The 12246-nt window shown below is 36.2% G+C and overlaps 1 non-coding gene across 1 annotated transcript; it reads left to right on the top strand.

The window, feature by feature from the left end:
* The first annotated feature begins 1362 nt into the window (after positions 1 to 1362).
* LOC111417839 (U4 spliceosomal RNA) lies at positions 1363 to 1504 on the top strand. Its single transcript, XR_002706732.1, has one exon. It is a non-coding gene; the product is annotated as a U4 spliceosomal RNA (small nuclear RNA).
* Positions 1505 to 12246: the final 10742 nt, after the last annotated feature.

Genomic DNA, 12246 nt, shown 5'->3' on the forward strand with positions numbered 1-12246 from the left:
TATCTTATATACCTAAAGAGGGCCGTTCGGTCCTCACTCCTAATATCTTTCGACCCATCAGCTTGACGTAATTTCTGTTGAAAACCCTTGAAAAAGTTCTGGAACGGTATATCCGTACGGTGCCACTGAGTCGCCAATAGTACGCTTATCATGCGGGAAAGACAGCAGAATTGGTTCTACACAACTTGGTTGGTAGAGTATTCAGGACGCTCCAGGATAAAGAGATCTTGATTTGTGCGTTTCTGGATATAGAATGTGCGTTCAACAACGCAATACCACAATGCTGATGACATTGCCGTTATAGTCAAATGTGTTTGTCCAGGATATCCAAAGTTCTCCAGGTAACCCTAGATATCATTTGCTCTTGGCGTAAGGGAAAGAATCTGTCGATAAACCCGCAAAAGACAATTAAATATCTAAGAGTAATCCTAGACAAAACGCTCTCATGGAATGGACATTTGGAGGGAGTTTTACACAACGCTAGACTATCCTAATGGACTTGTCGTAGTCTTTGTGAAAAAGTTTGGGGTCTTACTCCTGAAAGACTGTACTGGCTCTTTGTGACTGTGGTTAGACCTATGATCTCATACGGAGCAGCAGCCTGGTATAGGAAACTCCGACAGACTTCAGTTATCAGTAAACTTTCACGAATTCAACGAGCAGATGGATTGGCAATCTCTGGTGCGGCAAGCACAACGCCATCCTTTGCAATTGCATATAGAGAAAGTGGCTAGAACTACCATTTAGAGATTTAAACAATATGCTCAACACTTTTTTGACAATCCTTTCTGGTGCAGACAGATGGATCAAGAACGCCGGAAGGGGTCGGGGCTGGAGTATACTGCCAGACCTGTTTTCCAGGCGGAAGTATTTGCTATTGACATGGGTGCTAAAATCCTTCTTGAGAGCGGGGTGAAGAACATGACAGTACCATTTTTTTCAGACAGTCAAGCCGCTCTCCAGGCGTGGAAACGGTGTCGGGTCTGGTTAATGACTGTAAAAAACACTATTAGAATCGATTCAGATCGAAAATATCTGTTTATCTGTTTTTGCATTACATATATATAAATCTCCCCAGATTCATCGTTTAATAGGCTTGTAAAAATTTAACTTCATCGTCTGTCTCGAAGATGGCGCGATCAACCCTTATATAAACTTATTTATCACTATCTCAATAAATGTTGGTTTTTTGTATTTAAAGTTATTTTTAAAAATTATGTATAAATACAACATTGCAATAATATATAAGTTAGTGTAAATTGAGTTATTTTTGTAGTAAAAACTCATTGTTTAACGATTGGGTTCTTGTAGATGACGGTGGGTTAGGGGGGTAGATAACCTTAATGGTTGGTCCCAAGGGTTAACTTTGCGCAGTGGCAGTATCGTAACCAATGAGGCGTAGCTGAGGTGCGATTATTGCTAGTTGAAAACTTTAACCAATACCCCGCCATGTGGTCGTGAAATACCGACCGCTAACGGCAATTTTTGAATGCCTTCAAGGAGGCAACTTATTATAATCAAAACATAACATCTCTTTACACTCTTTTCGTCTAATCTCATCGTCCGAATACGCTATCATCCATCTTATAAGCTCTATTTGTAATTGCGTCTCCTAAAATGCCTAAAACTTCAGCTTTCTTAAAGTTCTTAAAGCTGATGATTGAGATATTGCAGTTAGTTTCTGCGTTTTAATTCAATGATCATTACCCTGTCATATCGAACATTACTTTCCCTGGGACCCCAGGTGAGATTTTTGAAGAGAGTAAAAATACGTACACTCAACTTCATTTAAAAAAATTAAAAACAACTCTTCACTCGACTGCTTGGGATAATGTTGTCTTCACTGACTATTATGATGTTAATACATGCATGGAAAATTTCTTGATACACATGAACTCATCGGTAAAACAATGTTCCATTTCTAAAAAATTAACAGCAAAAATAAGAAACGTACGCCCTGGATAACTAGTGGAATTGTTAAATCCATATCCATTAGAGATAAGTTATATAAACTTACAAAATTGGAACCTGAAAATGTTGATTTGTATGATACATACAACTATTACAGGAAACAAATACCTAAACTCATAAAATCTCAATATTTCTCCAATATATTGGATAAACAATCCAATATACCGTCCAGTATATTGGACAAAGACTAATATAACTTAAATCATAAAAGACGATGTAACATATAATAACTCTGTTGAAACTGCTAACGTCCTTAACGATTTTTTCGCAGATGTCGGACCTAGACTGTCCTCTGCTATCCAAAATGATATACACTGTAACTTTCCAAATTTACTACACAGTTCAAACTCCTCTTTTCTATTACCAGTCACTGAAAATGAGATCTATAATACTATTAAAACTTTAAAAAACAAAATTTCTATCGTAAATAACGACATCAGTAGCATCGTACTAACAGAAACTGTGCAGTATATTCCCACGAACGTTAAAAAAGGCATCAATTGTCCCGATTTACAAGGGTGGTAGTAGACTCGATCCAATCAATTACCGACCTATATCTTTACTGAATAACATGTCTAAGAAAAGTTAATTAAAACTCGACTCATCTCTTACCTTGATAAAAACATTTTCCAATAATCGCCGAAATTTATACATGTGTTCCAAGCCAGTGTACATTGACGTTGGATCTGTTTTTCTTACACCTTGTCCTTGAGCTGTTACCCCGTGCTTTCTGCATCACTGTAGAATTTAACCCTTCCAGTCTCTGACTCTATTCCCTTTTCTGGAAAGTTGGCGGATTTCCAGGTTTGTTCTGGTCTTATAGTGTTAGTTCTTAGATAAGGCTGTCAACTTCTTCCCCTCTGTCGTTGGCCACCTTACTGTGCCATAATTTTGATTTTGCATTCACATCTGTTATTATAATTATTACTAGGATATACTACTTTATCTTGATCGCTCTCCTCATCTTTCTTGTGTGATTTTCACTATCATCCATGTACTAGTAATATTGATTTATTAAGATTAACTTTCCAGCAGTGATCATTGTTTGGCTGTTGAAATTAAGTCAAAGTCCTCCTCCGTCCGTAATCACTCCAGCTGTTGTGTAAAATCTCTGGATATTTCCCTTTTCGAGTATACGCTTGTTGAATGCACATTATGTCAGTTATTTGCTCTTCTGCCATTCATAGAATGTGCCTGTTTGAACTTGTGATTTATCTCAGCGCCGTATCATCGCTTCCAGCCTGCGCAATTTATACATGTGTTCCAAGCTAGTGTACATTGACGTTGGATCTATCTTATCATCTGTACTTTTCTCTTTCCTCGTTATTGGGTTGCTGTTTTTTCTGACACCTTATCCATGAGCTGTTATTCCATACTTTCTTCATCACTGTGGAATTTAACCTTATGAAATAACTTTCCTATCTTAGTTATTGCACTGTTTTCATTGTTTTCTATTTGGGTTTCTCTATGTCCTATGTAGACATGGTGGCATCAAGCTTCACTACTATCTTGCTATCTTGTTTTCCTTTGGTTCTCTCCCTCGTCATTATTCATAGTCAGTTTTATGAGTAGGGTATTCTAGAAGCACTTTTCCCTTCTGCTCTTACAGGGAATGCATTTTGCTTGTTGGTTACACTGCATAATCTTTTGTAGTTATCGCATCATACTCAATATAAATGTTGTGTTGGGATAAGATAAGTTTCCTTATCTTTAATTTTTTCAGGACACTTAGTTTTTTTCTGTCAGCGCACATTCCAGCAGTATCTTCTCTGGCGATCAAATTCTGCCACATTCACATACATCCATGGGTGTTTTAAAACTACTCCGCAGATATGTGGGGATGGCTCGGCTGCTTTCCTAAGAGTGCACTCGGTAGATCTATTTTCTTTTTCTTCGTCCAATACCAGACTGATCTCATGCGTACTTGCAACTCCTTTGATAACTTCCGTTTATGTGGTTCTATACGCGCCGGTAAGTCTGATTAGCACAACTCTGCGCCAAGTTCAGTTATTTTGGGCTTTTACTTGTGGCCGACTTGCACATTGTCTTCACATGGTCTATGAGGCAAATTCTTTGCGAAGTTGTCCTTCATCGTCATGTATATCGATCTCTCTTGTGTAATACGTCCAACGTATTATTTGTCATCTCCTCTATCTTTGGTTTACTCTCTGTCTTAATCAGAATTAGCATATTGATAGCTATTTTCGCATTTTCGTTTTCGCCAAGTGACTCCAAAAGGTTGGTACAAAGACCAATTCTTATGGAACCACATCACCTTTTTTCAAGGTCGCGTACCAATTCTGGCAGTAGCACAGAATAACTGCTAATAATTATTTTGTGACAGTTGTTATCAAGTACTTTTAGGAGATTTGCAAACATTCCTGGGCCTGTCCAAGGCTTTTGACACAGTTCATCACGAGATTTTATTGAGCAAACTAGAGGCGTGTGGATGCAGGGGCAACGCTCTTGAGCTGTTTGGAGATTACTTGAGCGAGAGATATCAGCGGGTTATTATTAATAACACCACTAGCTCTGAAAGACTCTCTACTTTTTTTAATTTATATAAATGATGTATTTGATATTCCTTTTAACTCTAAAACAGTTACTTATGCAGACGACATGGTTCTTTTTACTGAGGACAGGTCCTGGAATCATGTGATTGAAAATATGTCATGTGACTTGCGCAAAATTAAAGCTTGCCTAAATAAGAATAAACGTAAAAAAATCGCACTTCATTACATTTTCTTTGTATTCAAGTAGTTTACCAAGAATAAGCGAATTATCTTTCAACTCTAATGAATGTGGAACTCGCGCTTTTGTCTGCTCAAATAAGATTGACCGGATGAAATCCTCCAAATACCTCGGTATTATTATTGATCAATGCCTCCGATGGGATAGCCATATAAACGATTTATGTGCTGGATTAAGAAAGTTATTCTATGTATTCAAGAAGATCCGAGAAATTCTACCATTTACTTACATCAGAATGGTCTACTATGCATTGACGCAGTCCCTACTGACATATGGCATACTTGCCTGGGGTGGAGCCTCAAATTATCTTGTTAGTAAGGTAGAAATAGCTCAAAAAATTATACTTAAAATTATGTCAGGTAAACCGCGTCATTTCCCGCCGGACTCTCTCTTTGCGCTGACTGAGGTTCTCAATTTAAAGCAGTTATACACTATGGAAATTACCAAATATATTATTAGTAATCCAGTAGCACTGGAATTCCCCGTACACGGATACCTCACCAGAAACATATCTAGTGCTTTAGATAGACCATCTAATATCTAACAATTTGCTAATTCTGATTAAGATAGAGAGTAAACCAAAGATAGAGGAGATGACAAATAATACGTTGGACGTATTACACAAGAGAGATCGATATACATGACGATGAAGGACAACTTCGCAAAGAATTAGAGGCCTCATAGACCATGTGAAGACAATGTACAAGTCGGCCACAAGTAAAACTCCTAAATAACTGAACTTGGCGCAGAGTTGTACTAATTAGTCTTACCGGAACCACATAAACGGAAGCTATCAAAGGAGTTGCAAGTACGCATGAGATCAGTCTGGTATTGGACGAAGAAAAAGACAATAGATCTACTGAGTGCACTCTTAAGAAAGCAGCCGAGCCATACCCCACATATCTGCGGAGTAGCTTTAAAACACCCATGGATGTAATAAATGTAATAAATCAATATTACTAGTACATGGATGATAGTGAAAATCATATAAGAAAGACGAAGAGAGCAAAATTATGGCACAGTAAGGTGGCCAACGACAGAGGGAAAGAAGTTGACAGCCTTATCCAAGAACTAGCACTATAAGATGAGAACAAACCTGGAAATCCGCCAACTTCCCAGAAAAGGGAATAAAGTCAGGGACTGGAAGGTGATTCTTAAACACCTTAAAAGTAACCAGACCGGACGGTATAAAATTTCGTTAGAGGTAGAAATAGATACAACTTGTAAAGGGCAAACTGAAATGAGTTAAAAACTGGGATGGCAGCTATGGACGAAAACATATCTCGATCAACTTCAGAGGAAACAGTTGAGGTTAGAGTTAGAGGACTAGGACTGAAGTACAAGACAAAGATATAGAGCTCTATTACCTCTGCTATTTGAGCTCTGGGGAAGCCCTACAAACTAGCGATACGAGAAATTAGGACACCAACTCTTTTCTCTATATTGACAAAGGAGGGCTAGAAGGAGATAGAAAAAACTCTACTGGACTCTGCGCTCTCCGATGATGACAGAATGAATTACTACAACAATGGGTATTTAAGGAGAGGGTAAAAGAGAGATGCATAACAAGAGACTAAAAGGCATAAAAATCCCTGAAAATCTTCTAAAAATATTAAAGAAGTTGCGTATTTGACCAGAGATTAGAGACGTCAGCAAGAAGCTAATAAAAGGTTGCCCACAAGGATCTGTCTGTTAATAGTGGACAGCTGTTGGTGCTACTTGACAAGAATGAAAACATAAGGATAGCACTTACTTACTCTTATGCAGGATGCAGATAGAGAACCAGATGCGAAAAGAAATGGAAGCAGTACTAGAATGGTGCAAAACCAATAAAATATAACACAATAGCTATGCTCACTAAGGAAAAAAAACATTTATTCTGATTTATTTCCTTTTGTATTATTGTTTTATGTTCCTGCTTAAATTTGTTATTTCCATTTCTGTTCTTAATTTCTGAAATGTACTTCTTGTTGGATCTATATCTGTTCTAATTTGAACTACCCTTTTCGCTTTGGTTGCTCCAAATGGATACTCGCAGGCGATGATGTCTACGAAGTCGGCCGTGTTCGGTTATTGTAATTGTTTCAAGGGATATAGCTTCTTACGATTCGCTAAATGTCATAAAAGTCATAAATTTTTGACAATTCAAATAAATCAACATTGAAGAAGAAAATGAGTTGGAAACAATCTTGGGAAGCTGTTAAACCAACCGTACAACAATTTGTTGTGAGTGCAAAAAAAGAATTGAAGCCCCCAAATCCAAAAGACATCCCGATCATCATTAAAAGTATTAAAAATTTAATTGTGGATGCTAAAAATCGAAAGTTTCTACAAACTCCAGTTCGCGAAGCATGGCTAAATACATTGGTAACGTTGGAGGTGTGCTGTTGGTTTTTTATGGGGGAATGTATTGGAAAGCGACACATTGTAGGCTATAATGTTTAAATTAAAACAATATTTCTTTATAATTACCGATCTTTCCTTATTGTATTTAATTAAATGAATTGATTTGTTAAAATTTGTAATGTTTATCTAAAATACTTTAAAATTATCTCAAACACGATGGGGTTAGCTTAAAACAATTAATTTTGGCAGAAATGTCACAATTATTTTGACAATTTTAACCCTGCAGCTGTAGCATGGGAGGTTACTACGTAAACTGTAATGTGGGTTGTTCTTGTACCCCCATTATAAAAACCGAATTTGTATTTGAAGGCAAAATAACTTAAAACATCTTTTTTGGGGTGGTGGCAGGTTAACACGATGCAAGCCAGGTGGACCTTCGATGTCTAGTTTTCCTTTTTTTTTTGCAGCTTTTTGACATATCTCCCCCTAATCCTTTTATTTTTGAATTCAGGCTTTGCTTGAGAATTTGCTTGCGTAAATTACTGTGCTGATAATATCGGCCAACCCTCTGTTTTTCTGGAAACTCTATAATTGCCGCATAACTCATGATCAACACCACTCTTAGTTAAGTTATAAAAGCCTATAATTTCTGGTTTCTTGTTGTCTGCTGCATCCGGGTCGATTGATCCATCTTCTTTGTACATGCTTGACAGTAAGAGGACTTAGTAAAAGACTTGACTTTAAAATTTTTCTTGTAGAGTTTATGAAGTTAGCAGGGATTTCTGGTTTATTTTTCTGACCGTATCGACAAACGTAATTCCTTTCTTCAAAAGATTAGCAGCAAGTGGATAACTGGTGAACCAGTTAGTTATCAACTGTTAGCTTTCTTCCGGATCCATAAATGCTTTCAGCCAACCCATTACCACGTCAGATGGTTTATTTGAGATGTTGTATAGACCGTTTGGTCGAGTGCCGACATAGATCTCCAAGGAAGGACTGGTACACTCCTTGATACACATTGCTTAAAGAACAATACAACTTAAACATCTTCCCCAACAGGACTCTAATTGTACGTCAATTATGCAGTATTGAGATAGAGAGTAGTTGCAGTTAGAAGTAAAGATTTCAAAAATCTCCTTTATAGGAGAGTTTTATCGGAACAAGTTTATCCAGAGCTCTGCGTTTACGTCTTGTAATGTTATCAAACCTCACGTACTCTAACAATAAATTGTAGTTTGAAATACCTCAATCCCCATCTTTTTTACGTTCCACAAATCCTTCAGGCTCCTATGGCCGAAATTTACAGTCCCTTCGTTGAATATCTTATAGGCTGATTTATTGTTTTTATGTTTCTCTATGTCCAAATCAAGTCTTTGTTTGTATGTTTAGTACAAAAAATTAATAATTTGATCATCGATGAAAAGTGAAAAACATTTGACAGAAGACTTACAATTTTTTGCTGGTCCTCTGGATACAGGCAGGTCATCTTGCCCTACACAACGTTTGGATTTTTTCGCCATTGAGTTTTTTAGTCCTACCAATGAAGCCTGTAATGGTAGGTTCTTCGATGACCTATTCCCATCAAGTTCTTGCAACATTGTATGAATTTTGTTATCTAACAAAGAACTTATTTTTTAAATTGTACCTATCCACAAAATTGAAACTGCGTTACAAACAGGTAAATAGTCCACTGAAGGAAAACAACCAACATGAGACTTTACGTACTGGTTGGAAAAGGTACAGATAAGAGGATTGATATACATGTCAATATCGCCAACCTATATAAAAAAACTACCAACATATTACTGCGCCTGGGGTTATTTCTACCCCCATGTTACAGCTACAGGGTTAATTTATCTAGCTACAGATTCCACCAGTCTTCAGGCTGGAAACGACGCCTGAAATAGTAGAAAGATGGCATGTAAAATTCCTATCTAAAGTATCTAACTTCTTATCTTTCCGAGAGATGTCAAGCTGTAAAAATAAACAATTATACTTGTGTCTGGTTTTGTTCATAATATACATTAACGATATTCACGACCTTAATCGTTTGCAAAATTACTGCGAAAACAATTTTCTTAACATAAATTGTGACTAATACATTACGTTCAGCACAAAAGATACATGCTACAGTATGTCTACAGCCTTGCATCGGAGTCATTGAGAGTTACTTCTAGTGTGAAGAATGTAAGCATCGTTTTCGATAATCTCTAAATTACTTTTCAATAATCATTCAGAAGAATTATTTTCTAAGGCTAATAGGTTTCATCTTCAGAATTTTACTAACCTACAATGTATAAGGTCCTTATTATACATGGCTTATATCAATAGTGTACTAAATTATGTTTTGGTTGTCTGCAATCCTGTGTATATTGACCGCTTTGACGTGTTGCAGAGAAGGTTTGCTCACAAATTAAACTTACCATACTGTTGTACGAGCAGAGGTGCATTGTTTTTGGTTTACAAACGCTTCGCGGGTATAGAACTTCCGCTATGTTCTTACATAAATTGATCAACTCATCTGATTTTATAAATCATATTTCATTTGCTATGCCTAACTATTCTATTCGAAATCAGTATTTATTTAGATTACCCGCTTCTAGCACTAATGCACATTTTAATTCGCTGTTACTTCATATAATGAATACGTGTAATCGTTATTGTTCTGACATAGACATTTTTGTTTTATCGTTTATTAGTTTTCGTAAAGTTATTTGTAAATTGAACGTATGTCAATAATACTTCGAAATTTTGTAATATATTTTGAATTGTAAAAGAGTTCTTATGTATTGTTATTCTTTGTTTTTGTCTTATTAGTGGACACTTTTGTGGAAATTACAAAGTCTCAAGAGCTCGCAAAGGACCTTGGCGGTTTAAGGGTATTATAAGAGACTTTGTATCTTTACCAACATACACAGGTGTTTGAGCAGCAGCTTTTGGGTCAGATGTCTTGTTCAATTTCTCTGCAAGATGTTGATGGATTTATCGCAAATGAAGTCAACACATTAACTTCATTCACCTGAAGGTCATTTTGGTATGTTTTTCCACGTGGTTTTGTGAAGGACCAAAATTTGATGATGTTTACCATTTCTTATTGCATTAAGTATTTCAACCTTAGCAAATAGTTTTTGGTCGTTTCTGTTTCGTACGTTGTCGTGGTAGTCTTCGGTGTGCTTTTTTGCTTTGGACGACGTATAGGAGTTGTGTTTGTATTTTCCTGATTTACAGAATTCTGCGACGGACCACCGTCTGGTTCATCTGCGTTTACCGTAGTATCCAACAGCGCAATGTTTCCAGATATAACAACGAATCAAAATACACGCACTTTCTTCGTTTCTTTGCAGCTTGTCCAGACTGCGATTGACGTTGTGCATTAAGTTCTCTGTTGAAGCAGTCCTTCAGATTTTTCCACTTCTTCCGGATTTCATTTGCTACAATCTAATTAGTATTTTGTTATTGTTTAGTTATTTAATAAAATTTCTTTTATTTAAAGAACTGACAACCAGACAACAGTTTTTGTTTAAAATATCATGAAAGCTTTTTCAATTTTTTTTCACAACGCTAGCTATCACTCATATTTTTCAATAATAGCCTTTTCTTATTTTGCTTGGCTTAATATAATCATAATCGTGGCATATTGTTTTCAGATAAAGGCGAAAGTTTCTATTGTCTGCATTATCAATATGTACTCAGAGCAACAACAATCAGGGAAATAGTAAAAGATACCTCTGAGCAACTTTGGAAATGTTTACAACCACCGTATATGAATGAAAAGGATGAAGAAGAATGGAGAAATATTGCCAAACAGTTTCATGCCCGAACCGATTTCCCAACCTTTATCGGTGCTGTGGATGGAAAGCACATACGATCGAAGCAATCTGCTACTACTGTAGCAAACTACTTGTACATGTAATACATACTTGCATTACTACTTGTAATAGTAATATTGACTGTACAGGGTGTCCAAATTTCGATGGGTTTGCAGGATATCTCAGTTATTATGAAAGATAGAAAGTTGCGGTTTTCGCGAACCTGAGCTACTTTTTTGTGAAACTTATAATGCCGCAAACCAAATTTTCATAGACCTCTTCGTTTTTGATATACAGGGAGTATTTCAAAATTTACGATTTTCAGACACCCCCGTATCTCGGCTATCCGGAAACTTAATAAAAAAGTAAAAACGGGTTCTAATAGATTTTTTCACGGAGAATCCAATGGTGCACGTAGAATTTTTCTAGTCATCACGGTTTTTGAGTTATAAACACAACTTAGGTTTTTTTAAATGGAACCACCTATATTTTATTTTTTTATTGAACTGGATTTTTTTCAAGCTTTTCAATGATATATAATACTCTATACTTACCTTTATAATTTATTAACCTCGAAATTGAATAAAATACATTATTTTATAAGTAGGCAATGATAAACAGACTGCCTAACCTGACGTCACAGAGATGGGCGGAGCTTATATCGACTCCAAACAATTTCGTTGCTAACCACAGTTGCTAATGATAAACCGTAATAAAAATGTCATTTGAAATGTCATAAAAATAAATGTCATAAAATTGCATATGGTGATTTACCGTTAGCAACACACTTAGCTATGAAAATGTTTGGAGTCGATATAAGCTCCGCCCATCTCTGTTACGTCAAAGCTTAGGTTGTCTATTAAGTGATCGCGTTGCTAGGATACCGGAATAAACAAAGTAAATATAGTTAATTACTGTCAAACTTAATTTTGAATTTTGTGCTAACAATAAGTCGTGTGTTACTTAATTACCTTTAATTAAGTTAACTTAATTATCTTTTTCTTGAAATGAGGCGCTATGAAAATTATGAAAAATATGACATGCTAGCATGTTACATTCATGCAAATGAAAATATAAATCAAGCTCCTGAATTATACATAAATAGGTAGAATGCAACATTTATCAGCAATAACATTTTATTAGCAGATTGTTTCACTTCAGATATCCAGAAAGAGCGCAACCAAATTCAAAATTATTGGGCCACGAATTGTTTACAAAATGTTTGAAGGAAACCTTTGCGCTAATCGCTATTTGGCCATCTTGCAAGAGGCTTTGCCAGAGATTTTGGATGATATTCCTCTTATTCGGCTAAATAATATTTATTTTCAGCAGGACGGAGCTCCCGCTCATAATGCGCAGTTAGTGAGTC

The sequence above is a fragment of the Onthophagus taurus genome, chromosome 5 (genome assembly GCF_036711975.1).
Source record: "Onthophagus taurus isolate NC chromosome 5, IU_Otau_3.0, whole genome shotgun sequence".
Classification (NCBI taxonomy): domain Eukaryota; kingdom Metazoa; phylum Arthropoda; class Insecta; order Coleoptera; family Scarabaeidae; genus Onthophagus; species Onthophagus taurus.